The sequence below is a fragment of the Aotus nancymaae genome, unplaced genomic scaffold (assembly GCF_030222135.1).
Source record: "Aotus nancymaae isolate 86718 unplaced genomic scaffold, 86718_ANA_hifiasm-v0.15.2.pri h1tg000040l, whole genome shotgun sequence".
Classification (NCBI taxonomy): Eukaryota; Metazoa; Chordata; class Mammalia; order Primates; family Aotidae; genus Aotus; species Aotus nancymaae.
In genome coordinates this window covers 86,940,180-86,962,165 of record NW_026988454.1, presented here as the reverse complement: position 1 = coordinate 86,962,165, position 21,986 = coordinate 86,940,180, and the positions used below count along the sequence as shown (strand labels likewise).

The following is a 21,986-nucleotide window of genomic DNA, read 5'->3' as shown; positions in this document are numbered from 1 at the left end:
TTGAGACAGTTCTCGGGAGTGTTTCCCATTGTTCATGAGGCATCCATAGAGACTCTATGTTTCTAGTCTAGAAATTTCTGAAGATGGGAGTAGAAAAACCACTGCCACTAAGGCTTAAAAACATAGTATGCCTGAGAAGGGGATAAGAACCAGACTGCCCACATCCTGGTTCTCTATGATCTTAAAGGACATGGCAAGGACCACTGAGGTTTTATGGTTCCATGAGTTAGAGGAGAAGCAGAGGAGCATGATCTACCTCAGGAGGCTGCTGGGTGGTGAAGAGCACAACCCAGAGATGAAGCTGGGAGGTAAACTACTGGTAGACCTGAGGGAAGTCTTTCTTTTCCTCACAGTGACAGAGGGGCGCTGGGTGAAGCTGAGCATTGCCCAAGGGCACCCACCATATTTGACCTGTCTGGAGACCATCTCAAGCCTTCGGTGCACTGGTGTCTGACCTGAATGTGCTGAACTGAAGTGAGACTTGTGTTGCCTCCCCACCTGTGACCCAAGGGCCATTCTTGTAATAAGCTGGATCTGTTCCCTCTCCCCCAGCCAGAGCCAGCTGCACTGCTGCCTTACTGCTCCCCAACATCAGTCTGTTCTGGCTTTTACTGTGTGGTGGAAGGAAAAGAGCTTGAATCAGAACTGAGACTGAAGTTTAAAAATTAGACTATGCTTCGAAAACTGAAAGTAATCAGAATATTATAGAATGTGTCCAAAATGTTTCAGTGATGAGAATCTGGAGTTCCCTTATGCATAGTTGAAAGCAGTGATTAGAAAAAAAATGTAATTTTTGTTAATACCCTACTAAGCTGAGACTGCTCGATTAACATATAGAGTCCAACTATATAAATAATAATTATTTTTTGAGATAGGGTCTCACCCTGTTGCCTAGGCTGGAGTGCAGTGGCACAATTACAGCTCACTACAGCCTTAACTTCCTAGGCTCAAGCAATCCTCCCACTCCAGTGTCTCAAGTAGCTGGGACCAGGTGTGTACCACCACACCTGGATAATATTTTGTTTTAATTTTTGTGTAGAAATGAGGTCTCACTATGTTGCCTAGGCTGGCCTCAAACTCTTGAGCTCAAGCTATCTTCCTTCCTCAGCCTCTCAAAGTTCTGGGATTATAGGCAAGCGCCACCACTCCCAGCCATACATAATTTTGGATCAGGAGTTTTCACTAAATAATTACAAACAATTTTATCATCTTAAAAAAACTTCATAAGTATCATTTATAAAGTTTTATATTTCCATTTTATATATATGCCAAATGTTTTAATCTTTAGTATATTGTAGGACACTGGTGTTATTTTTAAATTTAAGATTTAAAATATTTGTTCCCCTTAAATGTGATTATTATTTTCATTATTAAACATCGACTGATCTTTGGACAAAGACATTCCGACTACTTAGTTTTTCATTAGAAGACAGTTTGAAGTATTGCTCAGCCAGCGGGACTTTTGATTATGTGTATTTACTAAGCTGGCAGCGCTACATGTTTTATGCTTCTAGTGTTTGCCAGTTGTTTAGAGCTGAGGGCTGTAGTACTATAAGAAATAACATGTCCTTGCCTGCTGGAATGTAAGTACCACAAGGATGGGAATTCTTTTTTCTTTTTTCATTGTCTACCATATGTCTAGCACCTAGAACAGGGCCAGCTCTGGGTAGGCACTAATTAAATACTTTTTAAATATAAATAAATGAAGGTAGTTTAAAGTAGGAGTGAGACATAATTGCTCCTCCTTGTCAGCTTTTACACAGTGATTTATGGAAACCACATAAGTAGATATTTAGAGCAAGTCTGGATCTAATAGGAGAAACAATGAAAAAAGGCAGGGCCTATAAAAGACAGAGATGACTTTGGAAGGCCAAGGTGGGTGGATCACAAGGTCAAGAGATCAAGACCATCCTGGCCAACATGGTGAAACTCTGTCTCTACTATACAAAAATTAGCTGGGCATGGTGGCATGTGCCTGTAGTCCCAGCTACTTGGGAGGCTGAGGCAGGAGAATCGCTTGGACCCGTGAGGCAGAGGTTGCAGTGAGCCAAGATCGTGCCATTGCACTCCAGCCTGTCAACAGAGTGAGATTCCATCTCAAAAAAAAAAAAAAAAAAAAAAAAAAACCAAGACGGATATAACGGGGATGAGGGGGTTTCAGGTCCCTAGCATCAGAACCAATACCAATATGATCCTATGACTTTGTTCTTATTAAGATATAAATTAATTAATCCAATGAATAAGACATCAAGCTCATAACAAAATGGTTGAAACCAAGCAATGACTATATGGAGGAAATTATTCATAGTGTCACCAAGTGATAAACTGAACACCCTTCTAATCCTCTGTTTCCCAAAGTCTCCAAGAAATAATAGAAAAGCTATGAAATACATAAAAGGCATTTGTAAAGATTAAAAACATAGCATTAAGGATGAGAGGCATGGAATGAAGACAGCAGTTCACCAAAAGTTCAAGGAAATTCTGGAAAATACAAACTAAATAAAATCAGACTAAGGGAGCAAACAAAGAAATGAAAACTGCAGCCCAAAATTTCTTTTTTTTTTTTTTTTTTTTTTTTAGAGAGAGAATAGGAAGGAGGAAAAAGGAAGAGAAAGAGAGAGAGAGAATGGGGAGGAGGGAGAAGGAAAAGAAAGAGGGAGAGAGAATGGGAGTATTGCTTTCTTGCCCAGGCTAGAATGCAATTTAGTAATGGGTATTGAAAAGCTCTTTTATACTGATAATTATACTTAATGATGTAGTCAGGAAGGAATAAGGGAAGAAGATAACAAACAAACAGCCAACCAATATTTAATTTAAACCTATGAAATGCTATGCGATTACTGAGGAGTGATTTACTTCCAATTATATAGTCACCTTTGGAATAGGTGTCAGGTGGTAATGTATGTTTTGTGTATTTGAAGTGGAGAGTTCTATAAATGTTTATTAAGTTTACTCGTTCCGGGTCTGAGTTCAAGTTCTGAATATCCTTGTTAATTTTCTATCTCGTTGATCTATAGAATCGTTAGCTCTTCTTGTTGCATTGATCCTTTTGCCATTATGTAATGTCATTCCTCGCCTCTTTTGATCTTTGTTGCTTTAAAGTCTACTTTATCAGAGGCGAGAATTGCATCTCCTGCTTTTTGTTTATTAGTTTATTTTTACTCTCTGTTTGATTGGTAAATCTTCCTCCTTCTCTCTGAGTCTTTGTGTATTGTTGCATGTAAGATGGGCCCGGATGCAGCATACCGATGGGTTTTGGCTTTTTATCCAATTAAAATATATATAGGTTTAATACCGGCGTTTGATGCTAGCTGGCTGTTTTGCCCATTAGTTGATGTAAATTTTTTATTGTGTTAAAGTTCTTTGCTTTTTGATATATTTTTGGAAAGGCTGATATTGGTTGTTCCTTTATATGTATAGTGCTTCTTTCAGAAGCTCTTGTAAAGCAGGCCTGGTGGTGGTGAACTCTCTAAGTACTTGTTTGTTCGCAAAAGATTTAATTTTTCCTTCGCTCATAAAGTTTAGTTTGGCTGGATAGGAAATTCTGGGTTGAAAGTTCTTTTCTTTAAGGATGTTAAATATTGGTCCCCACTCTTTTCTGGCTTGTAGGGTTTCTGCTGAGAGATCTGCTGTAAGTCTGATAGGTTTCCCTTTATGGGTAACCTGACCTTTCTCTCTGGCTGCCCTTAGTATTTTCTCCTTCATTTCAACCCTAATAAATCTGGCGATTATGTGCCTTGGGGTTGGTCTTCTTGAAGAATATCTTTGTGGTGTTCTCTGTATTACCTGGAGTTGAATATTACCCTGCCTTGCCAGGTTGGGAAAATTTTCCTGAATGATATCCTGAAGAGTATTTTCCAACTTGGATTCATTCTCTTCATCACATTCAGGTACACCTATCAAACGTAAATTAGGTCTTTTCACATAGTCCCATATTTCCTGGAGACTTTGCTCATTCCTTTTCATCCTTTTTTCTGCATTCTTGTCTTCTCATTTCATTTCACTGAGCTGATCCTCGACTTCTGATATCCTTCCTTCTGCTTGATCAATTCGACTGTTTAAACTTGTGCATGCTTCGCGAAGTTCTCGTGTTGTGTTTTTCAGCTCCATCAATTCACTTATATTCTTCTCTAAATTGTCCATTCTCGTTAACAGTTCGTCAAACCTTTTTTCAAGGTTCTTAGTTTCTTTGCATTGGGTTAGAACAAGTTCTTTTAATTCACAGAAGTTTCTTATCACCCACGTTTTGAAACCTGCTTCTGTAATTGGAACACACGTGTAATCTATTAAGCCTTGTTCCGTTACTGATGAGGAATTGCAATCCCCTGTAGAGGGAGAGGCATTCTGATTTTGAGTATTCTCTACCTTTTTACGCTGGTTTCTTCCCTTCATTATATATTTGTCCGTCTGTCGTCTTTATAATTACCGACTTTCTAACTGGGTCTCTGACGTCCAACTTGTTGATTCCCTGCGCCGAAATCTGAGCAATCCACTGAGCCGGTCAAAACAGCGGTGTTAAGATTGATGGTGCTTTTCTGCCCGGGAATCTCCGGACTCTGCACCAAGAACTGGCGTGCTAAGGCACCAGCAAAACCGCCACGCCGGCCACAAGAGTCGCCCTGGCGACCCGTGGAGCTCCTCCACTGGGAATCTCCTGGTCTGTGAGCAACTAATATTCGTCTGAAAGTGTGGCGTCCTCTTGTTCTTTGCGCTTTCACTGGGAGGTACGTGCCCGAGCTGCTAATCATCAGCCATCTTGGATCTCTCTCCTCCAAAATTTCATAAATAAGAGGAATCTTTTTCAAAAGAGGCCCAGAGAAATTCCAAGTTCAGAGGCAACATTTGCAAAAGTCAGTTGAAGATGAGGCTATCACCAATGTAAACACATAATAATGTTTTGGTCAATGGATCACGTACACCACAGTGGTCCCATAAGATTATAATGGAGCTGTAACATTTTTTATCTTTTATGCCATATTTTTACTCTATGTGTTCTATGTTTAGATACACAAATGCTTATCACTGTGTTACAGTTGCCTATAGTATTCAGTATAGTAACATACAGGAGCCTAGTTGGTAGCCTAGGAGCAACAGCTATTCCATACAGCCGAGGTGTGTAGTAGGGTTAAGTAGATGCTCAGAGCAAGCCTAACAATTGTTTTTAAAATAACAAAAATCAGGGAGGAAAAAGGAGGGGAGTACCTGTAAGAGGAGTACCTGTAAAATAACAAAAATCAGGGAGGAAAAAGGAGGAGAGTACCTGTAATATGAATTTTATAACAGTGATTTAATAGATACTGTCTAAAATTAGTTGAAAAATAAAATTGAGATGTTTTATTTTAGATCAAAGAGTAACCACTACAAACACTCAAATAAGAATCCTTTAAAAATATTCAGTGGGCTACAGATAAAAATCATTATCTGTGGGGGTAGGGAGAATTTTACACAGACACATTTGTATAATTTCATTTTTTTCTGTGTTTTAATATTTCTTTGATTAAAAACTAACTTTTAAATGCATAGTAAGAGAAAAACATGAGGAAATATGCTGAAATGTTAATAGTGATTTTTTTATTATTAAAAATTATGGACCCAAAATTTTTTTTCTTGGTTTTCTATAGTTCTGCATTTTCCAAGTTCTCTATATCCGTTACTTCCATAATAAGAAAACAGTTATTAACAAAATGTCATGACCATGGGTTTGCTGTAAAGCATCATCCATATAAATAAAGAATTTGAAGTAATATTTAGATAAAAGGAAGAGAATTAAAGAAGCCAAGAGGGAAGTCTGGACTTTTGCAGCTACGGGTAACAGGAAAAGGTAAAAGCTGGAACTGAAGGAAGGAAACTGGAACCGGTATCAGAAAGGAATAAATTCTGACCATCTACTGGAATGGAATGTTTGACCAGCCGTGGAGTTTACTAAGCCACTCCTGGATTTTTCCCTAATGTAATACTTTGCTTATGTAGATAGATGTTTATAATGAGAGCTTCAGATCCATTTTTCCTCTCTCATTTATCACAAACAGATAAAAATCTGACCACCACAGAGATTAAAAAGTAAAAATGGAAAAGATCACTGCATTCTAGTTTTGACAACACAAATCATGTCTGCCACCAACTAGACATGATCTTATATAGTCAGCTTCATGATCACCTGACTACTATTCCCACTTGGTCAAGGAGTCAAGGTGTTGAGTACTATTACAGGATGATCCTCATGTATGGTGTGGTTAGTGTAGAATTTTATCAGAAAGTAATAGTTGTCACAGGAGAGGCCTTTGCACAGCAGCCTTGGTGCTGGCTGAACTATTAGCATCCCCAGCAAACCATCTCACTTGTACTTCAGTGTCATAATTCTGTTTCTGTGCCTTTCTTTTTGTACATTTCTACCAATGCCCCAGAAAACCACATTTTCTCATAAAACCAGCAAAGATTTTGTACAAAAGTCAGTGATCAAGGGTGCAATGTTAGTTGAACATCAAAAGAGCAGTGTGCCAATCTACTATGGGGAAAGCTAAATAAAAGAAAGAAATATCCACCATTTCAAGGATCCCAGGTGAAGGCCATTTTCTTGCAATGTTTCCAAGATTTGAGTTACATTTGAAGGACATTTTTGTTAAATTTTGAAGGAGTATTTCTAATACACTTCATGGGCTTTTTCCATTACAGCCTGCAAGGACATTTTGAGCAGCAGACAGTATTGAAATATTCAGGGAGCCAGCCGGGTGCAGTGGCTCACGCCTGTAATCCCAACTCTTTGGGAGGCTGAGACGGGCTGATCACAAAGTTAAAAGATCAAGACTATCCTGGCCAACATGGTGAAACCCCATCTCTACTAAGAATAGAAAAATTAACTGGGCGTGGTGATGCGCGCCTATAGTCCCAGCTACCCGGGAGGCTGAGGCAGAAGAATCGCTTGAACTTGGGAGGTGGAAGTCGCAGTGAGCCGAGGTTGCGCCACTGCAGCCTGGCAACAGAGCTAAACTCTGTCTCAAAAAAAAAAAAAAATAGGCTGGTCCGATGGTAGTGGGTTATCAGAACTTATTAACATTAGTGTCACTAAAGTTGGTATACAACCCCCCACTGCTAAATTTGACTGGCTTTAAAAAACAAACAAATAAATAGATAAATAAATAATTCAGGGAGCCATGGCTGACTTTGCACTGGGCTATCTAAAAGTCAGCTGGGATCTTTTGGCCAAGACTTCACTTTCTAAAGTGAGATCCACAAACAAGCAGTATCATCAATGCTGTAAATCACTCAAAAAAAAGTTTTTAAATAACTCAATTTTTATAATTTTAGAAAAGGAGAGGAGGAGACTATTTCTTATAAAGAGTTACAGCCTGCAAGGTGGTCATCCTGCAGGCTAGGAGGTATGCCTCCAGCCAAGACCAGAGAGAGGCATGTTGAATGAGGAGGGGTTGGAGTAGGAGCTTTATGCTGAACAGTTCAGCTAAAGCTTCATATTCACCTGGCTATAGGAGGAGCTATGAATATTAATGAAGGTGATCCTAAAGTGTGCATATTGAACAAACATACAGGTAACATACCGCCCATGTTCACTTGGTGGTGGAGACTTAACATTTAAATATATGACAGTTAGGCCCCATATGTAAAAATGCCTTTTCAGGCCAAGCACAGTGGCTCATGCCTGTAATTCCAGCACTTTGGGAGGCCGAGGCGGGCAGATCACCTGAGATCAGGAGTTTGAGACCAGCCTGGCCAACATGGCGAAACCCTGTCTCTACTAAAAATACAAAAAATAGCTGGGTATGGTGGCGAGCGCCTGTATTCTTGGCTATCTGGGAAGCTGAGGCACAAGAATCGCTTGAACTCGGGAAGTGGAGGTTGCAGTGAGCAGAGATTGCACCACTGTACTCCAGCCTGAATGATAAAGTGAGACTCTGTTTCAAAAAAAAAGTCTTTCAGGACAAAGGCATGTGAGTGTGCAGCTTCTGTAAACTGGCGGGAGCCAGTCCATGGCCAGTGGTCCTCTTTTGAGAAGAAAGTTACTGAAATCAGTCCCTTGTCCAATCAAAGCTGTAATTATGGCTGGTGGAACAGGGGTTCAGTTAGTGTCTGTGAACTGCATGAGTTGTAATCTTTAGGTCAGTGCTTTTTTAGTTGCTAAAGAAAAAGAAAAACCTTGTGGCAGTTAGAACGTAGTTTGTTATTTAAGTGTAAGGGAGTGTGACTTAACCCTTGACTGGCATGGCCAGATAACTCATCCAGTTCACAGACAATAACTGAACCCCTGTTCCACCAGCCATAACTACAGCTTTGATTGGACAAGGAATGAGTTGTCCCTTGTCCAATCAAAGTTGTGGATGAGTTGTAATCATTAGGTCAGTGCTTTTTTAGTTGCTAAATAAAAAGAAAAACCTTGTTGCAGTTAGAACATGGTTTGTTATTTAAGTATAAGGGAGTGTGACTTAACCCTTGACTGTCATGGCCTTAGGTCCTGTTTGTAATCTGGGATGTTATTTCCACCAAGAGTCTGTTCTGTAAGTCTTATGATCTCTATGTTAACATTGATCTTGGTCAGTTTTTGTGTCTAAACCACAAAACAGAGACGGTATAATGAGGTGTGTCTGACCTCCCATTTTGTCATGGCCAGGAACTCAGTTTTAAGGTTTTTCTGGGATCCCCTTGGCCACAAGGGGGTCCATTCAGTCAGTGAGGGGGCTTAGGACTTTATTTTTAGTTTACAGATCCCAATCCAGACCTACAGAATAAGAATCTTCATTCCAGGTGATTTGTATGCACAGCAAAGTTTGAGAAGCATTGGTTTAGGAGAATCCAAGATTCCTTTGTGAAAGTTCTCGGATGTCAAAATAGGGTCGCTCCATATTATGAATTTTACAACTAACTTCTCAGCATACTATACTAGTTATTTGGCATTCACGTTGGCTTAGATGGTTCTTATCATGCTAAACAGTACTTCAGGTTGGAATTACTCTAAGCGTAAGATCTTATGTCCTAGGGTTTGGAACCAACTCCTTCATTGCTTTGGTGAATTAGACCCTTTTAATTGTGATTGCAGCAAATTAGAAAGGAGTCCATCTCCCAAAGAGTATTCAAGTTTTATGGAAGCTGCTTTTCAGTCATCACTGGAATTTTCCTATGATAATCACTTACATAATCTACACAACCAAATGCAGAAAGAAAAGACAGAGTAAGTCAAGGAACAGTTTAGTTATAATGTTTCATCTGCATGGCCTCTGAGCTTGTACATGCCAGTCCCAATGTTACTCTGATCAAAAATGCAGGATGTTAAGGAAAATGGTGTTTGTATATTTTGTTAGTAATAATTAATATGGAAATAATTTGAAAGACTGGATTCCAGTGAACCCCTTCAAAATTACACATCTCAGCTTTAGGCAAGATATACACATGTCCAGATAATGGAGTATAGAAGAAAGAGTTTATCATCTCAAAAAAAAAAAAAAAATCCATACTTAAGGCTTCAGTGAAGAAACATAAAACTTTAGTGTATGTTTTGGTTTCAGTTTGTTTCTTTGTGTTTTTTTACCACTTGCATGAACAAGTAAACAATGCAGAAAAACAAGAAGGGTGATTCTTGCAGCCCTAATGAACTGACACCATCAGAACACCAAAGAGAGTCAGGTGACTTAATTTTGTAGGACAGAGCCATTTTCCATCTTTCTATGAAGTATCTCTGATAATGTACAGTTTTATGAGAAAATTATATGGTCTGGGTTGGGCATGGTGTCTCATGCCTGTAATCCTAGCACTTTGGGAGGCGGGCAGATCACTTGAGGTCAGGAGTTCAAAACCAGCCTGGCCAACATGGTGAAACCCTGTCTCTACAAAATATTAGTGTGGTGGCTAATGCCTATAATCCCAGCTACTCTGGAGACTGAGGCAGGAGAATCACTTGAACTGGAGGCAGAGGCTGCAGTGAGCCAAGATCGTGCCATTGCACTCCAGCCTGGGTGATAGAGCGAGACTGTCTCAAAAAAAGAAAAAAAAAGAAAAAGAAAAAATCATATGGTCTGACTCCATTTTTTAAGGACTCTTCATCCTGAATAATACTGCAATATTATTCATAAACTATCATATATGTCACCATCTGTTTCTTAATGATCACTTTTTTTAAATTACATAGTCAATTGAGCCATGTTGTTGAGAAATTCCAGCTCACAAGTATAATTCTCAATGACCTTTCAAGAGCAGTGGCTTGTCTTTCCCTCTCATTTTTCCTGTTGTGACCACGGTAGGTGTATTAATACCATATCATTATGATGGTTATCTAATACATTTAAAAAATTAGGTAGGAATTTCTAGAAGTTATTTTTATGTAAGAAATTCCAGGGGTAGGGGAGATATAATTTCTAAATCACAAAGTTTTTGCTAAGGGGCGTAATGTGTGCAAAAATATTAATAAGCCTTTCAAATCGTCTCTTGACAAATTCTACTAACAGTCATTCGAGGGTTCTTGTTTCTAGAGTATTCTTTGAAATTCAGTAGAGGATTTATTGAGGAGTCTGCAATAAGGAATAAAAAATGCTGATTTGAAATTTGTAATTCAAATGTACTTTTCTCTAAATCCTAAAATCCAGTCAATTGGAATATAAGTTAAAAATATAAAATTTAATAGTTTCATATTGCAGTTTGGTGTTGAGCACAGGCTTTGAAGTCAGGGGTCAGAGACCTGGGTCAGTCACTTAGAAGTCGAAAATTGGTACAAGTTACTTAAATTCCCCAAGTTTTAGTTCCCCTCTTTGTAAAATGAAAAATATAATGACTACTTCCTCAGTTTGTTTTGAAAATTAAACTAGAAAATTTCTTAATAAACCCAATGAATGTAGATATTATTATATTATCATTATATACTTGGCAATATTATTATATGCACAAATATTGTAATTAAAGATATTATTATTTATATCTGGCAATATCTAGCTAGATAATGTAAAATAAACTATGTTTACTTCACAAGAGTCACATTTTGTGACCTACATAAAGAAAAAACTAAAATTAAACCATATCCCTAGAAAGGAAAACAGAATAATTTAAAGCTGTTAAATCATCCTAAACTGATTTATAGGCTTATTGGCATTTTTTAAAACTTTTTTTTTAACTTTTAAAAATGATCTTAAGGCCAAATGGTTCACATCTGTAATCCCAGAACTTTGGAAGGCCAAGGCAGGCAGATCACCTGAGGTCAGGAGTTCAAGACCAGCCAGGCCAACATGGCAAAACCACGTCTCTACTAAAAATTCAAAAATTAACTGGATGTGGTGTTGGGCGCTTATAATTCCAGCTATTCAGGAAGCTGAGGCAGGAGAATCACATGAACCCAAAAGGTAGAGGTTGCAGTGAGCCAAGATTGTGCCACTGCACTCCAGCCTAGGTGACAGAGGGAGACTCCATCTCAAAAATAAAAAAAGATCTTACACTGTACTTGGATGCATAAACTGACAAATTATTTTTTTATTTGTTTGTTTGTTTGTTTGGAGACAGAGTCTCGCTTTGTCACCAGGCTGGAGTGAAGTGGCACGATCTTGGTTCACTGCAACCTCTGCCTCCCAGATTTAAGTGATTCTCCTGCCTCAGTCTTCTGAGTTGCTGGAATTATAGGCATGCACCACCACGCTCAGCTAATTTTCGTATTTTTAGTAGAGACAGGGTTTCACCATGTTGGCCAGGATGGTCTTGATCTCCTGACCTCGTGATACGCCCACCTCAGCCTCTCAAAGTGCTGGAATTACAAGTGTGAGCCACTGCACCCAGCCCAATCTATGTTTTTAAAATGAAAATTATTAATTACGAAGAAAGATGTACCATATCCAAAAATTAAAATATTATAGTGCTATGAAATTTTAAAAAATAGTATGACATAAAAATAAAAATATGATAAGTAAACTTCCCAAATCAAAGAAAAAAGAAAGAATTATTCACTAAATGATTCTGGGACATGTTGTGGGCTTGGGCAACTTTGTTTATAAATCTGTATTTCATACCATTTCATCAAACACATAGCAAGTGAATTTAAGAAGTATAGCAATTCAAAATATAAAAAGGAAGATAAAATAAAAGCAAATATCAAATTTCTGCAAGAAGGAAAAATTATAAAATTAAAATGGTAAAAGAAGTTACACTCAAAAAAGGTTGACAAATTTGATCTTAAAAATTACAGTTTCTGCTATGCCAAAAATATAAGCACATCTAAAAGACAAACAAGAAAATGAAGAAAACAGATATACTAAATGTGACAAAATGTAAATCTAAAAAGATAACATAAATTGATTGTTAAAAATACAAAGTCTCCACTAAACACATTAACAAAAGTTATGAACAGACAATTGCCCAAAGAGAATTTATTATATGTTAGCAAAAGCAGGAAAGTCTAATATCATTAGAAACTTTAAAAAAATTATCACCATCAAAGCAGATCCCTCTTTTATTTCTCCAATTGTTTCATATTTCAAGAACAAAAATACTGAATACTAATAATGATGCAATAAAACAGGTAGTCTTATACTCTTTGGGAGTATAAATTGGTTTAAGTTTTTTGTTACTAATATATCAAAAAGTCTTAAAATCACTGTATCCCTTAACCTAGTAGTTCCACTTTTAGAATTTTCCTCCTTAAGGAACTTCCTAAAAACAAAAGCTGTAGTATACAAGCAAACAATTCTCACAGAATTATTTATAAAAGTGAAGATACCCTGAATAATAATGTGGTTAATTATGTTATGGTATATGGTTTAATTTTAGAAAACATTAAGGATATTTGTAAAATTTATAATAATGAGGGAAAATAGGTATATTATAACATTTTTAAAAGAAATAAATATTACAGTATAATAAATATGCAAAAACATTAACTGTCTTTGGATAATGGAACTATGGGAATTTTAAAACTTCTTAAAATACATATGTGATTTGTCTATTCTGAACATATTTGACTTTGAAAAAGTCAAACATGTGATTGAAGATAAAATAAAGTACTTCTGGAAATCCAAAATGTGTATGTATATATATGTGTGTGTGTGTATATATACACACACACATATATATATATACTTTTATAACACTTCATGTTTTTCTGCCTATGTGAAGAAATATATAAGATAAAATGTCAATTTATATTTCTTCCCTGACCACATGCACAACTGTAGACTCCAAGGTGACCAAGTAGAATGGTATTATATATATTTAAAAATATATACAGAATTATAATGGTCAGTCACATTTTAATTTTTATTAAAATTAATACCTATCTGTAATTGCTTTCCCTAATTCATGACAATTTGAATAGCTCATGACAAGAAAAATTAATTCGTGACTATGAAGATGTTGAATTTTTCAAATTATTATTGAACTACAAAAGATTTAAACTTATTGAGTGGCAAAAGGCATCCAGCATAGGTTTTTAAAAAAACATCAGTAATGTGGGGGAAAAATGTGGGGAACTATTAATAGAGAAATGAAAGAAACTGGGGCTATTCCACTGGGAATATTTCCATCCCAATACCATGCAATAGTCTTCCAAAGGTAATTATGTTTGGAATAGTTACATTTGGGTTAAATCAGCGGTACAAGAAAGTGCATTATAATTAGTAGTGAATACACTTGCTAGGTTATAACCTTGCATCAGCCAGCAAATATTAGATGTCCAGAGACTGACTTTTTTCTAAGTAAATTTTAATATGAGATAGCTATTCATTTTTATGTCTCACTTGGAATGCAAAACTTTCTCCAGATGCTCCCAGAAGAAGTTTCCCTGATTGCAGGGTGTTTGGAATTAATCAGTCTGGAATGGACAGACTATTAGGTATTTTACAGTTTATTATTTTGAACCTCACTGATTCAAGAACTTGTGATCATTCATTCTAACAGGGTTATTGATTTTCTTGGAACTATCAAGGAAGAAAATGTTCACCATATAATTTTTTTTTTTTTTTGAGATGGAGTCTTACTCTGTCATCCAGGCTGGAGTGCGGTGGCACATTCTCGGCTCACTGCAACCTCCGACTCCCTGGTTCAAGTGATTCTCCTGCCTCAGCCTCCCAAGGAGTTGGGATTGCAGGCACACGCCACCACGCCCAGCTAATTTTTTTATTTTTAGTGGAGACGGGGTTTCACCATGTTGGCCAGGATGGTCTAGATCTCCTGACCTCGTGATCCGCCCTCCCAAAGTGCTGGGATTACAGATGTGAGCCACAGCACCCAGCCCACCATACAAATTAATATAATAAATGAGAATATCCTAAAAGAGAATACTAATTTAAATATGTTAGCACATTGTTTTGGTATGATAGTCAAATGTTTCACTTGAATAAGTGATACATGCAAGGAAGGAGATGTAACCATAAGGAATGAATAACAGATAAGAGAAGGTGTGCAGAGCCTGCTGCTGAAACTTCTATAGACAGCTTGGTTCCAGAGATGGATGGACTATTGGAAACAGCACAGTTAGGGCACAGGTCATATATACACAGAAGGGCCAGCGACCACCGTAAAATAAATAGATGATTGCTTAGGATGTTGTGTACATTGGATAGCACTAGATCCTGGAATCAACCCCAGTATACTATGGTTATATAAATATATCATATAAATATAATTTTTAACATCCTTTTGGAAAGGGTTTTTGAAAGGAGGCAATGTATTTGTAGATATTTAAACAACAGAATCCAGTAACTATATTTTACTTAGAACAATTAAAAACTCTATGTAAGTTCTCTGTAAAATAAGAAAGATTAGTCCGGCGCAGTGGCTCATGTCTGTAATTGTAGCACGTTGGAGGGCCAAAGAGGGCAGATTGCTAGAGCCCAGGAGTTGGAGACAAGCCTGGGCAACATGGTGAAACCCCATCTCTATAAAAAAAAAAAATAGCTGAGCGAAGACATTCCAATAACATCCAGCATACCTAGTGCTCAAATCTTGGTCTTTGATACCATTCCCCACAGAAGGAATCTGGGTTTCTAGGAAGAATGACTGGTTCTAGGTTTAGAACTGAGTAGGCACAAAATGAACCTGAAACATTTGACTATGCCAGAAAGTAAGCAGCACCAAAATGAAGCAGGAAGAGGAGAAGAAGGAGGTGGTGGAGGTAGAAAAGAAGACATGTCAGAAGGACACAGAAGCCAGGCTGAGGGAAACTTGCACTGGGAAAATCTGGGAAAATTTGAGCACCAAAATAAATATAGTGATGTATATAAGTCATTGAAAGGGCCGGGTGCAGTGGCTTACGCCTGTAATCCCAACACTTTGGGAGGCTGAGGTGGGCAGATTATCTGAGGTCAGGAATTCGAGACCAGCCTGGCCAGTAGTTGGTCTCTAGCCCCGAGACCAACTCTAGGCTGGAGTGCAGTGGCATGAACACGGCTTATTGCAGCCTTGACCTCCTAGGCTCAAGAGACTGTCCTACTTCAGCCTTCTGAATAGCTGGGACCAACCACTATGTCCAGCTAATTAAAAACAAAATTTTGTAGAGATGGATGGAGTCTCATGGTGTTGCCCAGGCTGGTCTCAGACTCCTGGGCTCAAGCAATCCATTCACCTCATCCTCCTAAAATGTTGGAATTACAGGTGTGAGACATTGTACCTGGCCTGTCTGCAGGTTTAAAGCATATTCTCACAGACTCCTTCGTAGTTGTTAATGGAAAAAGTGGTAACTATACAGTGAAAAAATCAACCTGTAATGGATGATCAAAATTAGCATCACCAATGAGAGACGGATGGACATTGTGTGCGAGCAATGTGATGTGGTACCTGGAAAAGGACTCAACACCACTCATGCAACATTTCAGCTGGGCATGGATTACCCAAGTCTAATAATGAGTAAATGTTAGACAAACCCCAAATGAGAAATGGTCTATTAAAGGTGTCAATATTATAAAAGACAAAGAAAGACTGTGGAAATGTTCCTCCAAGAATAGAGACTAAAGGGATGTGACAATTAAATACAATATTTCATAATAGACTAGATCCTTTACTGGAGGAAATAAAAATGCTATAAAGGACATGATTAAGTAGATTGACAAAATTAGAAAGAAAAGTAAAGGTGACATCAATGACAAATGTACTGACGTTGATAATCATATTCTAGTTATGTAAGAGAAACCCCTCTTCTTAGAGAATACACATGGAGGTATTTAGGGGTAGAAGACCATTGTGTAAACAACTTCCTCTCAGATGTTTCAGAAAGGAGATTTATATATAATAGATTTATAGCACACAAATGATAAAGCAAATGGAGTAAAATGTAAACAGTAAGTGAATCTGAGTAATGGGTATGTGTTATTTGTACTCTTGTAAATTTTTTCGATTTGAAATTATTTCTAAATAAAAGGTAAGAATAGGAGAAAGTGTGTGCAAGAGAAGAAGGAAAAGGAGGAGGAGAAGGAGGAGGAGGAGGGGAAGATGATAGTAAGAGGAAGAAGAGAAAGAGAAAGAGGAGGAGGAGAAGAAGAAAAAACTGAAGAGGAAACAGCTTTGCCTGTGGTTCTGGAATGGAATCAATGTGGGAGGAAGCATAGACCATTCTGGGAAACTAAGGGGACTGAAACCTGGTAAGAAGACGTGATCTTCTAATATGACCTAAATAAAGTATAAATTCAGTAAGGGAAGCAGTTTAGACATTGTAATTAATGAAAGGGGACAGATACAAATCAAAAGGAAAAATAAAGGATAGCATAACTGAAATGAGGCTAGAAGAATTAGTAACCTACTAACAGTAAAGAGTTATTGAACATGTAATAGCATCAGACTGAATAAAGATAACTAGTAGGAGTCAGGTGTGGTGGTGTGTGCCTGTAGTCCCAGGTACTAGGAAGATGAAAGAGGAAGATCACTTAAGCCCAGGAGTTCGAGGTTGTAATGTACTATGATCATGCCTGTGAATAGCCACTGCAACTGCACTCCAGACTGGGCAAAATAGCAAGACCCTATCCAAAAAGACAACAACTGGAAGAACCTATAAGACTATGACATCAGTATTTGTGAAATGGGAAAATAAACGGACATAAAAATATAATTCATTGAGTTTATGGGAATTTGGGATGAAATAAATATTTAAAATATTTTAGTTCACATGGCATATGCATTAATATTATTTTCAAGGATCAAAAACTACAACTCAGAATAGCTTAAACTAGCGCTGTCCAATAGAAATTGAATGTAGGCCACATATATCTTTAACATTTGCTAGTAGCCATGTTTAAAAAGAAGAGTGGAAGAAATAGAATTAGTTTTATCAATATATTATTTAATAATAAGTAACAAATATTTTTAAATAAATACATTTAATAATTTAATACTAAAATAAATATAAATAATTTTAATATTTTAATAATATCTCAAATATTTTCAACATGTCATTAATATGTATATAGGATAGCATTTGGTGGGAGAAGGTGTATTTCTTTTGTGTACCTGTTAGAGCTGGGAAAATAGAGAACAATGTATGGTTGTAATATATTGTAAATATGGTTGAAAACATGGTTTTACTCATCGACTATCACAATTCTTTCAATTACAAAATAGTTTGCGAACATGCCATGCAAATAAAAAGTAGTACTACTAAGTATAAAATTCCAAACATCTTGGGACTACTTGTTAAAATTCATCCTGTATTGTTGAAAGCAAACATGCATTTAAATAAACTAAATTAAAATAAAGATTTTACTACATTGGACTTGGATTGAACAAGATACCGTCTTAGATTTGTTTCATTGTTGCATTTGAGATGACTGCCACTGCCTCTTCACCCTCATGCCCTGCCATGAAATTGCCCTTTGCACACCACTGCTGATGGGATGGAACTGGGCAGTCATGTTTGTGCTTTGGTGACCCTGTCCCTCCATTCATCTGAGTGGATCACCTATGGAAACTTCACTCAAACTCAGCCAATCATATTGTCTATCTAGACAATGTAAACTAAAGGACATAGATGGTTTAAAATGGAGTAATGAACTTTGAGTAGAGGCCAGAGTCAGTTTTATGACGAGTCATAGATCCAAGTAGAAGGTATGGGGAAGGAGAAACTAAGAGGCTTGCAGAGAAGGATCAAGATTAAGGAGACACTAGCCCACAGCTCTCTAGTGTCTATAAGGCTTGATTACTTCCTGCAGTTGCTTTCTGTAGAATTATTTCCTATCTCTACAACAATCTATTTTTTATTAGAGCTAGTAGAGTAAGTTTATTAGAGTAAGTTTCTGCACCTTCTCACAAACTCAGAGTAAGACAGACGTGTAGTTTTGTAGAAATACTCTCAAAAGCAAGGTAAAGCCATTACACACACACACCACACATACATACATATATGTCTACACATATATAATTTTAGTTTCCTTATTTGTGAAATGGAGATGATACTTCCTATCTTACAAGATAGTTATAAGTATTATAAAGCATTAATTTAAAAATATAATCACAAAAATATTAATATGTAAGAGTGCTCTTTAGATCCACTTAAATAGTTTAGCAACTATTAAACAAATCGTCCCTAGCTAACTCCTAGGTCTGGTATTTGAAATATTCTAGATGGAAATGTACTGCTTTAGCTTCTCAGACTTAAAAATCTCAGTGTTTAAGGGCATAGAGATGAGAATAAGTAACCAGATCAATGTTGGTTTCCCACGGTTCCCTAAAAAATAATCTTTATTATGCCTCATCCTCCTTTTCCAATAGAAACGCTCACACTGACCACATGCCTACTCATTCACTTATACTTTCAAGCACAGGAATTCAGGAGGAAATGATAGCAGAAGGCCTTTTCATACTGTCTATTTAGGAGTGTCTGATCTTTTGGCTTCCTGGGCTGCATTGGAAGAAGAAGAATAGTCTTGGACCACACATAAAATACACTAACAATAGCTGATAAGCTTTTTAAAAAAAAAAAAAAAAAAAAAAATTAAAACAAAAACAATAGCAAAAAAAATCTCATAATGTTTTAAGAAAGTTTACAAGTTCGGGCTGGGCTGCATTCAAAGCCGTCCTGGGCTGCATGCAGCCCACTGGTTGTGGGTTGGACAAGCTTAGTCTATATTAAGTCCCTAGCATCCATCCCTTAGTCACCTCCCTCACTGACTTTTGTCTTAGCAAAGTGACTTGTTTGACCATTGGAAAAAATAGGAAATATGACACAAGCAGAGATTAGAAAAGTGATTACACATAGAAACTTTTCTCTTGCTGGTTTTAGGACTGTAAAGTAGCCCAGGTTAGGTTGCCACAGGTTGGAGACATGTAGCCCAATTGCCCCTGTAGCTTCAGCCACCCACCAATTATGTGAGTGAGGCCATTCATAAAAAATCAGACCCCATATGACAGCAAAATGCAGCCACATGAGTGAGTCTAGGTGAGACCAAAAAAAGAATATCCACATGTCCAACCAAAATTGCCAGTCTACAGAACTGTAAACTAATCAGTGATTATGCTTTTAAGGAACTATATATTGGAGTGATAAGTTATAAACAAAAATTAACTAATATAAAAATTTGTGTGTGTAAATGAGGTTTTGCCACAACAAATATCTAAAATGTGTGACAGTGGCTTTAGGATTAGGTAGCGGATGCTGAAGCTGGAAAAGCTGTGGAACAAGGCTATCAGGAAAGACTGTAAGAAAACTGTTAGCGGCCAGTCACGGTGGCTCAAGCCTGTAATCCCAGCACTTTGGGAGGCCGAGGCGGGTGGATCACGAGGTCAAGAGATCGAGACCATCGTGGTCAACATGGTGAAACCCCGTCTCTACTAATACAAAAAATTAGCTGGGCATGGTGGAGCGTGCCTGTAATCCCAGCTACCCAGGAGGCTGAGGCAGGAGAATTGCCTGAACCCAGGAGGCGGAGGTTGCGGTGAACCGAGATCGCGCCATTGCACTCCAGCCTGGGTAACGAGAGCGAAACTCCGTCTCAAAAAAAAAAAAAAAGAAAAGAAAACTGTTAGCAAAGACTGGAAAAATGTTGAGCAAATGATTAGTGGAGGCTGGAACAGAAGTAAGATTGCTATAGCAGGCTGGAAAACTGGTAACTCATACTGAATAGTAGTGAAACAATTAGTAAAACTGTCACCTGTGGTACCTTGGAAAATAAAAAAAAAAATCTAACAACTTCTGGATCTGAAAGACAAAAAAAGATTTCTGTGCAGTACCAACTTTTCTGCTAGCTGAATATCAGAAAGTAGTGTAATAAAATTAATGAGCTAAAAAAGGAACTATTACATTTGTAAATAGAATTTAAAAGACAATGACTTTATGCCTGGAAGAAGAAATGTTAAGAATATAAAACTGCACTGTATTTTATTCAATTTTTAGATTTTTAAAAATTCATTAGCAGTTTGTGCCTTTTCCTTGGGTTTGCAAATTCTATGTCTTTTATTACTTCTGTTATGATGTTTCATTAGAAAATTAATGCTAAGAAATTTGCCGAATTACACAGCACGTGGTAAAGCCAGGATTTGATCCTGAGCTCTGTGACTTCCAAGTTAGTATGCTTTCCAAAATACCGTTCCTTCTTCCTTTTTTTCCAAATTCTTTCAGCAAGGAGAGGCTTCCAATTTGTAAGTTATTTAACTTAAAATATATTCTGTATTATCATTTTAAAAACTTCTCAGACAATACACAAGAGTTTTACAGAACTGAATCTTTTTAACATTCAAGATGATTGATAAAACGATACATTATGTATGAAGGTCTAGAATATGCTTTCCACTTTTGCAATTAAAATACGGTGGGAATTATGGTTTGTGCTGTTAAAGGTGAACTTTCTCTTTGATATCTGACCTGTAATATTCTCCTGGTGCATCTCCTGCTGTTTCTGGCTTAGTATCTTCCCCTTTTTCCAGATAAGCTTTTTTCTCTATTTCTATTCTGAAAATTCCCATTTAGATTAATGAAATGGAATTTCCCCTGGCAGAAGAACAAGGAAGAAATGGATTTTCAACAACAGGAGGCCATAATATCAAACCTACTTAGAAAGGAAGGAATACAGTCAGTTAAGATAATTGCTCTTTCTTTTTCCCCCTCCGTGAAAGAAAGAGAATGCTCCTCTTGGAGTGATTTATAGATAATTTTCTCTGGAATTAAGGAACACAGATCACGTAAATTTAAATACATTATTCTCTGAATTTCTGTATTAATCTCTATACTCTTGGAATTTGGAAAAGAGAAAATTCCCTTCTTTTCAAAACATGAATTCAGTGAACAACTAGGCTCCCTCAAGGACCTTTATTCCTAGCAGGAGAAGTTTTAAGGATATAAAACTTTACTGCATTTTATTTAATTTTTAAATTTTAAATTTAATACTAGTTTGTGCTTTCTTGAGTTTGCAAATTCTATGTCTTTTACTGTTATTTACTGCCATGATATTTTATTAGAAAATTAATGCTCAATAAATGGGGTTGGTGCTTTGTGATTTATCAAATATCTAAATATTACAAAGAGAGAATTAGAGCATAACCTTATAGTTTATCCTGTTATTTGGTATCATTATTTGGTATCATTATAGTACACACTTTCTCAGTAGAAACACTATTTATTATCATTTTAGGCAGAAAGGTAATTCGTTGTGTGGGATTGTTCTGAGCACTGCATTAGCTTATTATCCCAGTCCCTCACACTGAATGCCTATATAACCCCACAGTCATTATGGTAAACAAATATGCCTACACACATTTACAAACACCCTTTGGCGATATGGTATTCTCCCCAGTTGAGGGAGATTCACTGGTACAGTACAAATTTGAGAAATCCAAAATTCTCTACTTCTCCTCTCCAAACTTCCCCCAACAAATTATGGGAGTCTGTATGGGGCACCTCACTCATGCTCATGAAACAGTGCTCTCAGCTGCCACAAGGCAGCCACTAATTTCCTTCTATCCAGCTCATCACTGGTGGTGCTTTTTCCTGCTACAGTTCTTTCCAGATACAGACTGGTACAACTTACTTCTCAGAACTTGCCTATTCCCTTCACACTCCTATAGTTATAGTGTTAACTGAGATGAGTGGTATG

General features: G+C 37.1%; 1 protein-coding gene; it reads left to right on the top strand.

Annotated features, from left to right (window-relative positions):
* SH3BGRL2 (SH3 domain binding glutamate rich protein like 2) overlaps positions 1–21,986 on the top strand; it is a 287,777-nt gene that overhangs the window by 137,899 nt on the left and 127,892 nt on the right.